The sequence below is a fragment of the Grammomys surdaster genome, unplaced genomic scaffold (genome assembly GCF_004785775.1).
Source record: "Grammomys surdaster isolate TR1022 unplaced genomic scaffold, NIH_TR_1.0 215, whole genome shotgun sequence".
NCBI classification, from domain to species: domain Eukaryota; kingdom Metazoa; phylum Chordata; class Mammalia; order Rodentia; family Muridae; genus Grammomys; species Grammomys surdaster.
In genome coordinates this window covers 5,235,376-5,246,081 of record NW_021604660.1, presented here as the reverse complement: position 1 = coordinate 5,246,081, position 10,706 = coordinate 5,235,376, and the positions used below count along the sequence as shown (strand labels likewise).

Genomic DNA, 10,706 nt, shown 5'->3' with positions numbered 1-10,706 from the left:
AAGGAAGGAAGGAAGGAAGGAAGGAAGGAAGGAAGGAAGGAAGGAAGGAAGGAAGGAAGGAAGAAATTTAAAATAGTTATTTTAAAGCATTTGAATTAGACAAGACAGCCAAAAGTAACACATGCATCTAATAAAATCCTATTCATGAAATAGAAAGGTATATGTGCCCTGATCTCAGCTTCCTTCATATGTAATCTTCATGTATAATCTATCTTAGGTAAAATGATTGTACTCATTCTTTCACCACCTATTAAAACCTTTAGGGCTAGAGAGATGTCTCAGTGGACAAGTATGAGGATGCAAGTTTAAATACCTAGCACCTATGCAAAAGTTATGTGTGGCCACATGTGCCTAACCCCAGACCTGAGCCTGGAGCAAGAGAAGAGGATTGTGAGGGCAGGCTCTGGTCAACAGTATAGTCAAAAAGCAATGAGCTCCAAGTTCAATCAGAGTTCCCATATCAAAGAAAAATAAAGCAGTATAGAAGAATATATTGCATGTAACCAGGGTACACAGCCTGTACACATACACATATATACATGCATATACCACACACACACACACACACACACACACACACCCCTTTTCAGTGCTCATTTAGCACCTTTATTTTTTTAGTCGTTTTAATAAGATGTTCTACAGCTAGATAAAATGGTATGATGAGTTATAACTATTTGCTACATTTGTTGTAATACTTCACCACCCAACCAACAGACTATTACTGATGTTTTATCATTTATTGATAACCTTCAAGTTGACCCTCACAGATACTAGCCATTGACTATCTAAGGTAGACTTTCAGTTTAAAGACTGTCTCTATATTTCTCCATAAGCAATAGAAAAATCTGCCTTAATTCTTCTGTGAGTACTGTATTCCTAGAATAGAAAATTCAACTAATGCTTCTAGAAACTTAGAATAAAATGATAACATACTGATATTATGGTGATACGAATTGTGGGCACTAACTTGGATGTTGCTGTGAAGGATTTTTTTTTGTAGTTATTACTAAGGCTCTGAGTCAGCAGACCTTGAAACAAAGCAATTACACTTAGGGTAGGAATGAGGCTAACCAATCCCATATGAGACCTATTGAAGGATAAGTTACCTTTTGACTCAGATTCCGAATAGCAACTGTATCTACAAAATTTGGGTCTTTCCTTAAGTGAGTGTTCTAGTTACGAACTGCTCAAAGCATGAGCTTTGAGCTGTTTCTATAGTTTCAGTCCTGCTTGAGAACTTTGTCTGCCTTCTTCACAGATTTCATTCCTGCTTATCCAGCTTTCACAGTTATATAAGCTAATCCATTGAAGCAAATAAAAATATATGTACACTGGAAAGATGGCTCAACAGTTTAGAGCATTTGCTGCTCCTCCAGAGGACCAGAGTTTGGTTCTCACATTGACTCACATTGACACCTGACAACTTCCTGTGACTATAACTCCAGGATATCTGGCATCCTCTTTTGTCTTCCCCAGTCAAAACATACATACATACATACATACAAACATACATACATACATACATACATACATACATACATTCTCTCTCTCTCTCTCTCTCTCTCTCTCTCTCTCTGCCTCTGTGTGTATGTATATATCATATATAATCATGTATAATGTTATATGTAATATTTTTTGTATGTAGGTTAAAGATTTCTAATGCAAAAGTCTGAAATCTAATCTACCCCACGTTCAAAGTTTTGTGAGCATTAACATGATATTACAATGGAAAATTGCACACAATGAAGCTACCATGTGAAACTATCATGAACAAAAACTAACAATATATAAATTAAGTTCAAGTTATATCTGTATATTGTAAATAAAATGTAAACTATGCTCATGTTTAGAATTAATCCATTCCCTTATATTTCAAGTATTCCAAAATCTGGAATATTAAATATAAGAAATACCTGAGCTATTTTTAATCCCAAGCATTTCAGATAAGGGATACTTGGCATATATAAAAGATATAAGCCTTTACATGTATGTCGAGGTGGGTAAGGGCAAGGGTGGGTCTAATGATAGCAGAAAATATAAGTCAGCAATTTAAAATGTGGGAAAGGTCTCTGTCAATTCAGGGAGTCAGTCACATGTCTTACCAAGGAATGCAAGGTGCATAGGAGTTTAGAATTGCCTCAATCAGTCAGCAAGAAAACCGGGACCCAAATAACCTTGCAAAGAATTTCTTCTCCATAGCATCCATAGAAGAACTCAGTCTCACATGGAACTTTCATGTTGTCCTGTGATACTGTGAGCTAAGACATTAACTTTGCTACCAAACATTCTGATTGACATGTTGACACTGTGAGCTAGTGAATACAACTACTTTGACAAGTTACACGTATAATAGAAAACTAGTAAACACTTTCAAGTTTGAGAATCATGATACTAGGTGAGTGAGATTAGTTCCAGCATGTAATCAGCAAGTGTTTTTATTTTCCCTTCCATATATTTCTCCTTTTTTGGTTACTATTCAATATCCTCCTTTCTCTCCCCATTTGCAGATTGTTGTGGCACTAACTTGGCCTTTCAATTTTCAGAAATGAGCAAATAACCCAAGCCTGGCTGAAAGGCATCTGTGTGGAGACTTCCTTTGCAACTACTTGGAAAGAGAAGACAGTCCTAGGAGAAAGCCCCTGGGCAAAGGGCTACTTCAAGAGACTAAAATGGAGAGCCTTTTGATGGAGAAGTTTTCTCCCAGTGCTCTGTTGCATGAGTTAATACACTTCCTTTTTAGCTCATCAGTTTTGAAACTATCACTTGTAAACAAAAAAATCTGGAAGAAGCAATGCATGGACATTTATGATAACTTAAATATTGTATTTTCTGTGTAATATAGAGTTTAACACTAAAGACAAGCATGAGTCCTCTTTACATGAGAGTCTATAGTACTTAGTTGTCATGTCTGCAGAGACACTACAGTTGACCCTTCCCATTGGGTCAACTGCAGCTGTTCTGTGCTTTCATGGCAGTTAAATATTCCTCCCACAACAAGATGTGAGTTTGATGCATCACTTCTATAATGAAAGATTTCCTTATGTAATTGCATATCTGATGACTGTCTTCCTTGGATAGTCTAAGGCTCTGTGGAGACAAGGACTGATAAGTCTTGCTTATCATCCTATCCCCTCGGACTGACACATGAGAAGTTCTCAGTGTGTTGCTGGTGAATGAATGAGATTATGAGGATAACACTGCAACCTAAATTCATAAAAGAAAAGCACTCTTTCTAAGACCTATGTGAGAAAATCCATGTATCTTTGCATCTGAAATACAACACTTGCTTTTAGTGTAAGTGATTCTGTTTCATCGCTATTCTTAGTATAATCTCAAACAAATCAGCTTAGATTGTCTTCTACAAATTTAATTGAAGGTTAAGAGCTAACATGTATAAGCCGTGTTTAAACAAATTACAAAGTGCTTTTCATACACACTAGCTCCCATAATCCTTACAAAAATCCCCAGTCTGAGGAGCCAAGGCTCAAGGGGGCTGTTGAGCCTTATGAAGTTTGGACACCAATCCTCTGCTAGACAGTAAATGTACTGCCAACATCTTAAAGTAAATGAAGACATTCACATTTAAAAATTCCTATCCTTTGCTCCTTAAGCAAGGTATTACTCATTTCAATATTTAGAGCCCCATGTATATACAATTTCTTAAGCCAGATATAAAAAACAATCTGGAAAGTGGAAACACATTGGCATTTAGTTGATTTAGAAGATACCATTCTATCTTGTTTGAGTCTGATGCATAAAGCAAATGTTTACTCAAGTATGAGGGGTGTCATGTGCATGGGTTTGGGGGTGTCTGTATAGTTTTATCTCTTTTTTGTTATTTAAAGTTTTATTTTGATACTAAAAAGGCTTCAGAATTGTAATTTTTAAGGCTAAAATTAACATGGATGAAAGTGAGAATCTTAATCATATAAAAGCTACTTTTTTATAAACTATTAAAGGTAATTAAGAGATGCAAATTATTATCATCTTATAAATGTTCAAATTCTTTACAAACAGAATTCATTTACACGAGCAAGCTTTATTTAACCTCCTGCATATGTTTTCAAAGTTAAACATGGAACAAGTAACTAAAACCAAAAAAATTTTATTTGAAATAAGGTATATCTAATAGATAGCCTTCAAACCTTTTTAGAGATCTGCTGAATATGGCATTTTAAAAGTTTAATGGAGAAAGATTGCTATTATAGACAGATTCCACCAACTAGGGGCAACCCAAAGGACTCCAAAGGAGACATATGGGGAATGATGATTCCACCTAGAGTATGGTAATGCTAACTACTCTGCAAACTGCCTCATAGTTTTATCTCTATGAAAGAAAAAACTACATGTATTTATGAAGCTCAGTCAGAATTTCCAGTCATATCTTGTTCCAAGAAAAAGAAAGTTTGATTTTTTGGTGGGGGTTTTTGTTGTTATTTCTTTGCTTTTATACAAATAAGAATATTTTGCCATGTGCATTGTGAAAACTATCATTGAATAGAGTTTGTGTAACAAGCTGTTGCTTTCTTGAAGATGCATGGTTGAAAACTCTTTATGATGGTGAGGCCTGTTTTCTTCATTTTGTAATTGTCATAATCTACCAGAAATAATATCTAATACCATGTGATTCTATGGCTGTCTCGCACATGGATGGTATAATATATCTCTGTTTCCTCCAAGCCAAACCCCAATCCTCTACTTCTGTTTCTCTACTTGCCCAAAGTCCCTATAATTGTCACTTGGTAATGTATAGGAGCATTCATGAACAGAGAGGGAAAGGGCATTCTCGTATTCTCCTGCCAATACTGTGTGCTGCCTAATGTCATAAACAGTAAATCCTTTATGCTGGAAGCCTGCTCATTTTCACACCATTCGCTTGCTCCCTTGCAGTTGTCCAGATTTTTAGATTCAGCCTCTTACATTAATCCTACAACTGCTGGTCCAGACAGGTGCAGGGATCAGAGCAGCTCCGTTAAGCAAAACATCTGGCTTTCAAGAGATAATGGGCTCTTTTTACTCCCTCAAGTCATAGGGGAAATGTGAGGTCTTCAAATGTTAAAACCACATAATTAAGCTTTAATATTCACTTATATACATCCAACATGCCCCCCAATACACACACACAAACACACTGCATCTATATGCAGACAGACACAGAGCCTTGATGGACATTAATGTAGCACTAGTTTCTTTATAAAACAAGACCTCTTGTGAATAAAAGCCAACAAGACATGAGGATCTGCCTCTGTGGCAACCCCTTCCTCTCTGAGCCTGAGCAGGTACTTACTGGAACTCTTGCTCTCATAAAAGCCTAAAGATAACTCTTTACAGGAAGAATATCTCTAGGCTCAATGACGCTCTCAGATTTTATAGTTTTATGAGTTCAAAACAAATTATATGTGATTCAAGAATAGAAAGATGAGCTTGAGTATGCCTGACAGAAGCCTTCCCATTTAGATTCTACTTCTGATAGGAGCTGAGCATGATAAAACACTGACATTTATAAGTTCTCCCAGTCCTAACCATAAGAGAATTTTCCAATTTCATTGCTGTTGTGACTGAATTGTTGTCCAGTTCTCCATAGGAAAATATAAGTATCACAATGATTCCTGGTTTTCCATAAATTTGAGGAATTCAGCAGAAAACACACTTTCTGATAACAACATTACTTTGCTTTCAGAAGTCAAATATAATTTGTGCATTCACTGCCACAACTATGCAACAGAGTTCTCATCACCATCATCACCTAGTACAGAGCATTGGTCACAAGATGCCAGTTCAGTCATGTTTGACGAGGCTCAGTCATCAACCAATGTTTGGACAAGGCAAAAACCAAAACTCTGGCTGGTATTTATGTATAAGCAATAAAACATGAAGAAGTTAGTATTTTCAGAGCTGACCTTCCCGACCTGAAGATTGGTACATAACTGTACAAATACAAAATAAATTTGTACTTGTTTAAGAACATGAAGAATTACAATGTTACAACATTGGGTCTTGGGAAGTGATGCAAGAAGTAAGAGAGCTTGCTGGGCAGGTACTCATGTCTGAATTTTCATCTCTAGCACCTATATAAAAAAATTGGTCACAACAAATTCTTGCCTATAATTTCAGCACTGTGGAATAGAGACAGAATAATTGCTGGAGCTTGCTGGACCCAGCTTCAAGAGACTGTCTCAAAGGAGTAAGGCAAAAGAAGAGAGTAATAGTAATAGTCTAAGTCGGAGTTCTGAACATGGTCTTTATCCAGAAACACTAGCATCATTGAAAAACTTGACAGAAATATAAACTCACTAGATCCACTCAGACCTACAGAATCAGAGATTGGAGATGGAACCACTTAATGGATCTAATCACACCAAAGTCTGAGCCACACTAAATCAGGAAACAAAGGAAGCTGGAGGGAACAGTGCCAAAACACTGACAGGCATGGTTGGCCAGAGGTAGTGACTCATCGTTTGTAGAAGAATAAAAGTCTGGGAAAATTCTCAAGTTTGAGGACTGCTATTACTGCTACAGTATAGCACCACTTATTAAATGAAGACGAGGAGGGTCAATTCCCAGCAAACAGGAAGAATTGCATTCGAGATTAAAGACATAAATACGATTTCCTCTCTATCCACACCATGATTCTACTTTCTGATGCTCGGAATCATTTAATCACGAATGGTTAAGATATCATAAAATAATAGTAATAATAATGATCAGTATAATACAAAATAAATTATAATTATCAAAGAATATAATGTGTTGATCTGTACCCTGGACTTAACCCAAAGAACTCCTAAACCTAATAAACAACTTCAGCAAAGTGGCCAGATACAAAATTGACTGAAAGAAATCAGTAGCCTTCCTCTACTCAAAGGAAAAATAGGCTGAGAAAGAAATTAGGTCAACTACACTCTTCACAATAGTCACTAAGAATATAAAATATCTTGATGTGACTCTAGCCAAGCAAGCGAAAGATATGTATGACAAGAACTTCAAGTCTCTAAAGAAAGAAATCAAAGAAGATCTTAGAAGATGGAATAATCTCCCATGGTCATAGATTGGCAGGATTAATATAGTAAAAATAGTCATCTTGATGAAAACAGTCTACAGATTCAGTACAATCCCTAACAAAATTCCAACTCAATTCTTCATTGAGTTAAAAAGAACAATTTGTAAATTCATTTGGAATAACAACAACAACAACAAAAAAAAAAACCAGGATAGCGAAAACTATTCTCAACAATAAAAGAACATCTGGGGGAATCACCATCCCTGACCTCAAGCTATACTACAGAGCAATAGTGATATAAATTGCATAGTATTTGTACACAGACAGACACGGTGATCAAAGGAATAGAATGGAAGACCCAGACGTGAACCCATACACCTATGGTCACTTGATCTTTGACAAAGAAGGTAAAATCATCCAGTGGAAAAAGACAGTATTTTCAACAAATGGTGCTGGTTCAACAGGAGGTCAGCATGTAGAAGAATGCAAATTGATCCATTCTTATCTCCTTGTACAAAGCTCAAACCCAAGTGGATCAAGGACCTCTACATAAAACCAGCTACACTGAAACTAATAGAAGAGAAAATGGGGAAGAGCCTGGAACACATGTGCACAGGGCAAAAATTCCTGAACAGAACACCAATGGCTTATGCTTTAAGATCAATAACTGACAAAAAGGACCTCATAAAACTGCAAAGCTTCTGTAAGGCAAAGGACACTGTCAATAGGACAAAATGGCAACCAACAGATTGGGAAAAGATCTTTACCAATACTACATCCAAAAGAGGTCTAATATCTAACATATACAAAGAAGTCAAGAAGTTAGACTCCAGAGAGTTGAATAACCCTATTAAAAATTGGGTATAGAGCTAAACAAAGAATTCTCAATTTAGGAATATTGAATGCTGAGAAGCACCCAAAGAATGTTGAACATCCTTAGACATCAGGGAAATGCAAATCAAAGTAACTCTGAGATTCTACCTCACACTAGTCAGAATGACTAAGAAAAAACTCAGGTGACAGCAGATGCTGTTGAGGATGTGGAGAAAAAGGAACACTGCTCCATTTTTAGTGGGATTGCAAGCTCATACAACTACTGTGGAAATCATTCTAGGGGTTTCTCAGGAAATTGGACATAGTATTACCTGAAGACTCAGCTATACCCCTCCTGAGCATATACCCAAAAATGTTCCAACATATAACAAAGACACTTGTTCCACTATGTTCATAGCATCCTTATTTATAATAGCCAGAAGCTGGAAAGAACCAAGATGTCCCTCAACAGAGGAATGAATACAGAAAACATGGTACATTTGCACAATGGAGTACTAGTCAGTTATTAAAAACAATGACTTCATGAAATTCTTAGGCAAATGGATGGAATTAGAATATATCCTGAGTGAGGTAACCAAGTAACAAAGAATACACATGTTATGTGCTTACTGAAAAGTGGATATTAGCCCAAAAGTTCAGAATACCCAAGATACAATTCACAGACCACATAAAGCTCAAGAAGAAGAGAGACCAAAGTGTGGATTCTTCAGTCCTTCTTAAAAGGGGGGAAACAATATACTCAAAGGAGGAAATACGGAGACAAAGTGTGGAGCAAAGACTGAAGGAAAGGCTATCCAGAGACTGCCCCACCTCAGAATCTATGCCATATACAGACACCAAACCTAGACACTGTTGTGCATGCCAAGAAGTGCTTGCTGACAGGAGTCTGATATGTCTGTCTCTTGAGAGGTTCTGCCAGAGCCTGACAAATACAGAGGTGGATGTTCATAGCCAACCATAGTGTACTGAGCACTAGGTCCCCGATGTAGGAATTAGAGAAAGGGATGAAGGAGCTGAAGGGGTTTGCAACCCACAGGAAGAACAACAAATATCAACCAACCCCCCACCCAGAGCTCCCAGGATCTAAGCAAAGAGTACACATGGAGGGACCCATAGCTCCAGCTACATATGTAGCAGAGGATGGCCTCATGGGACATCAATGGGAGAAGAGGCTTTTGGTTCTGTGAAGGCTGGATGCTCTAGTGTGGGAGAATGTCAGGAGGGTAAGGTGGGAGTGGGTGGGTGGGATAGGAGGAGAGAGGATGGGATAGGGTGTTTCTGGAGCGAAAGCCTGTAATAGTGATAATGTTTGAAATGTAAATAAATAAAATATCCAATAAAAAAGAGTATAATGTGTTGTGTTTTGTCTGAAATAATCAGATAAAGTGAGATACATGCTTTCCAACCAATATCTATGCCTTTATTGCTTTCAGATAGTAGTCTAATCTATACACTACAAAAGGGAAATTTTAAAAACCCAGAGTATACCCCATAGGTACTACAGGTGTGGTCACTGTGTCACCTGTGCATCAATAGATGGCAGGGATGAGAAAGGCTATGTCTATGCTCAGTGTTCTGACCTGTATACATCTGAGTGATCAATAGCCTAGTACTGCCTAGGAAAAGCAAGCCTGAAATAACCACCAGTCTAGCACCAGGCAGTCCTGGACAGGCTCCCAGGATGGATAGCAATCTGGAGGCTAGAAGAACCCTGCCTGAGACTGCAGGCCCTGCAGGCTGGAATGAGTCCAAGATAGACAACAGAATCCTGGCCCTCTGCTCTGTGCAGGCCTGTACCAACAGACCATTCCTGGGATGACCCCTAACTGGCAGCATACTACATGAGCAGGGCATAACACTCTGGAAACCACTCCTGAGATGACCTCAGACACTCAGAGACCTCCAAGAGTAGCGCTACTCTGTTCTTGGCCTCAGGCCTTGTCTAGTCGGGAGCATGGCAGGCCCCATAAAAACAAGCCAAATTGGGCCATGTTGTTTTAAATATTATCCTCAACAAATGACTCACCAACTTCAGGCACGGATTCACTAGAAATTTAAGTCTATTTCACCTGAGAGTAAAAGTTGTATTTTTTTTTTTAAAAAAAAGTTAGTGAGTAAGTAGCACTGATTCGAGTCATGTGACTCCGGTGGGGAAACCTTAAACAAAGAAACTGCTCACAGGCAGGTCCCCTGTTGTGAGAAATTGCAGGCTGCTGCAATCAGAGCCAAATAAATAAATTTCTACTGGGTACCGTGTGGATGGCGAGGTTCAGCCAAGCTTTGTAGAGACAGCGTGGTGGATTGGTTGCTCTAGCCACCACGATGGCGTCTCGTGGGTACCAGGGCTGGTGTATCTTGGCCTCAGGCCTTGTCTAGTCGGGAACATGGCGGCCCCATAAGAACAAGCCACTGTTCTAAATATTAACCACAGCAAGAAAGTCTGGAAAAAATGGCTAAAATGATGGTGCTAAAGGCTAATCAAGGAACGCTGCATTCTGCCATGGGGCAAATAGACCTCTTGTAAATTGATGATGGGCATTTACAACCTCATAAGGCAGCTTGGTAGGTTTTGAAAATGTTAGGGACATGCATATCATACAGTGATGCACAACACTAAAGACTCTAGTCAGTTTTGTAACACAACAGGTATATGTATGTTAGAATGTTAGAAATAAAGCTGTGCCTGTTCATCTCAGGGAATTCCAAATCCTCCTTAAACTAAGAAATGAGCTCAGGAGGTTCACAACACAACTATGCAAGAAACAGTTATTTTTCTAGAAATTGTCAATGAACATGCAATTACCCAATTAAAAATATAATGCTACTCAAAATATGAAGTATTTAGGAATAACTCTAATAAAACCTATGAGAA

At 38.0% G+C, this 10,706-nt stretch overlaps 1 non-coding gene across 1 annotated transcript; it reads left to right on the top strand.

Moving 5' to 3' along the window:
* Window positions 1–9,317: 9,317 nt before the first annotated feature.
* LOC114625353 lies at window positions 9,318–9,448 on the top strand. Its single transcript, XR_003712062.1, has one exon. It is a non-coding gene; the product is annotated as a small nucleolar RNA SNORA17 (small nucleolar RNA).
* The last annotated feature ends 1,258 nt before the right edge of the window (window positions 9,449–10,706 follow it).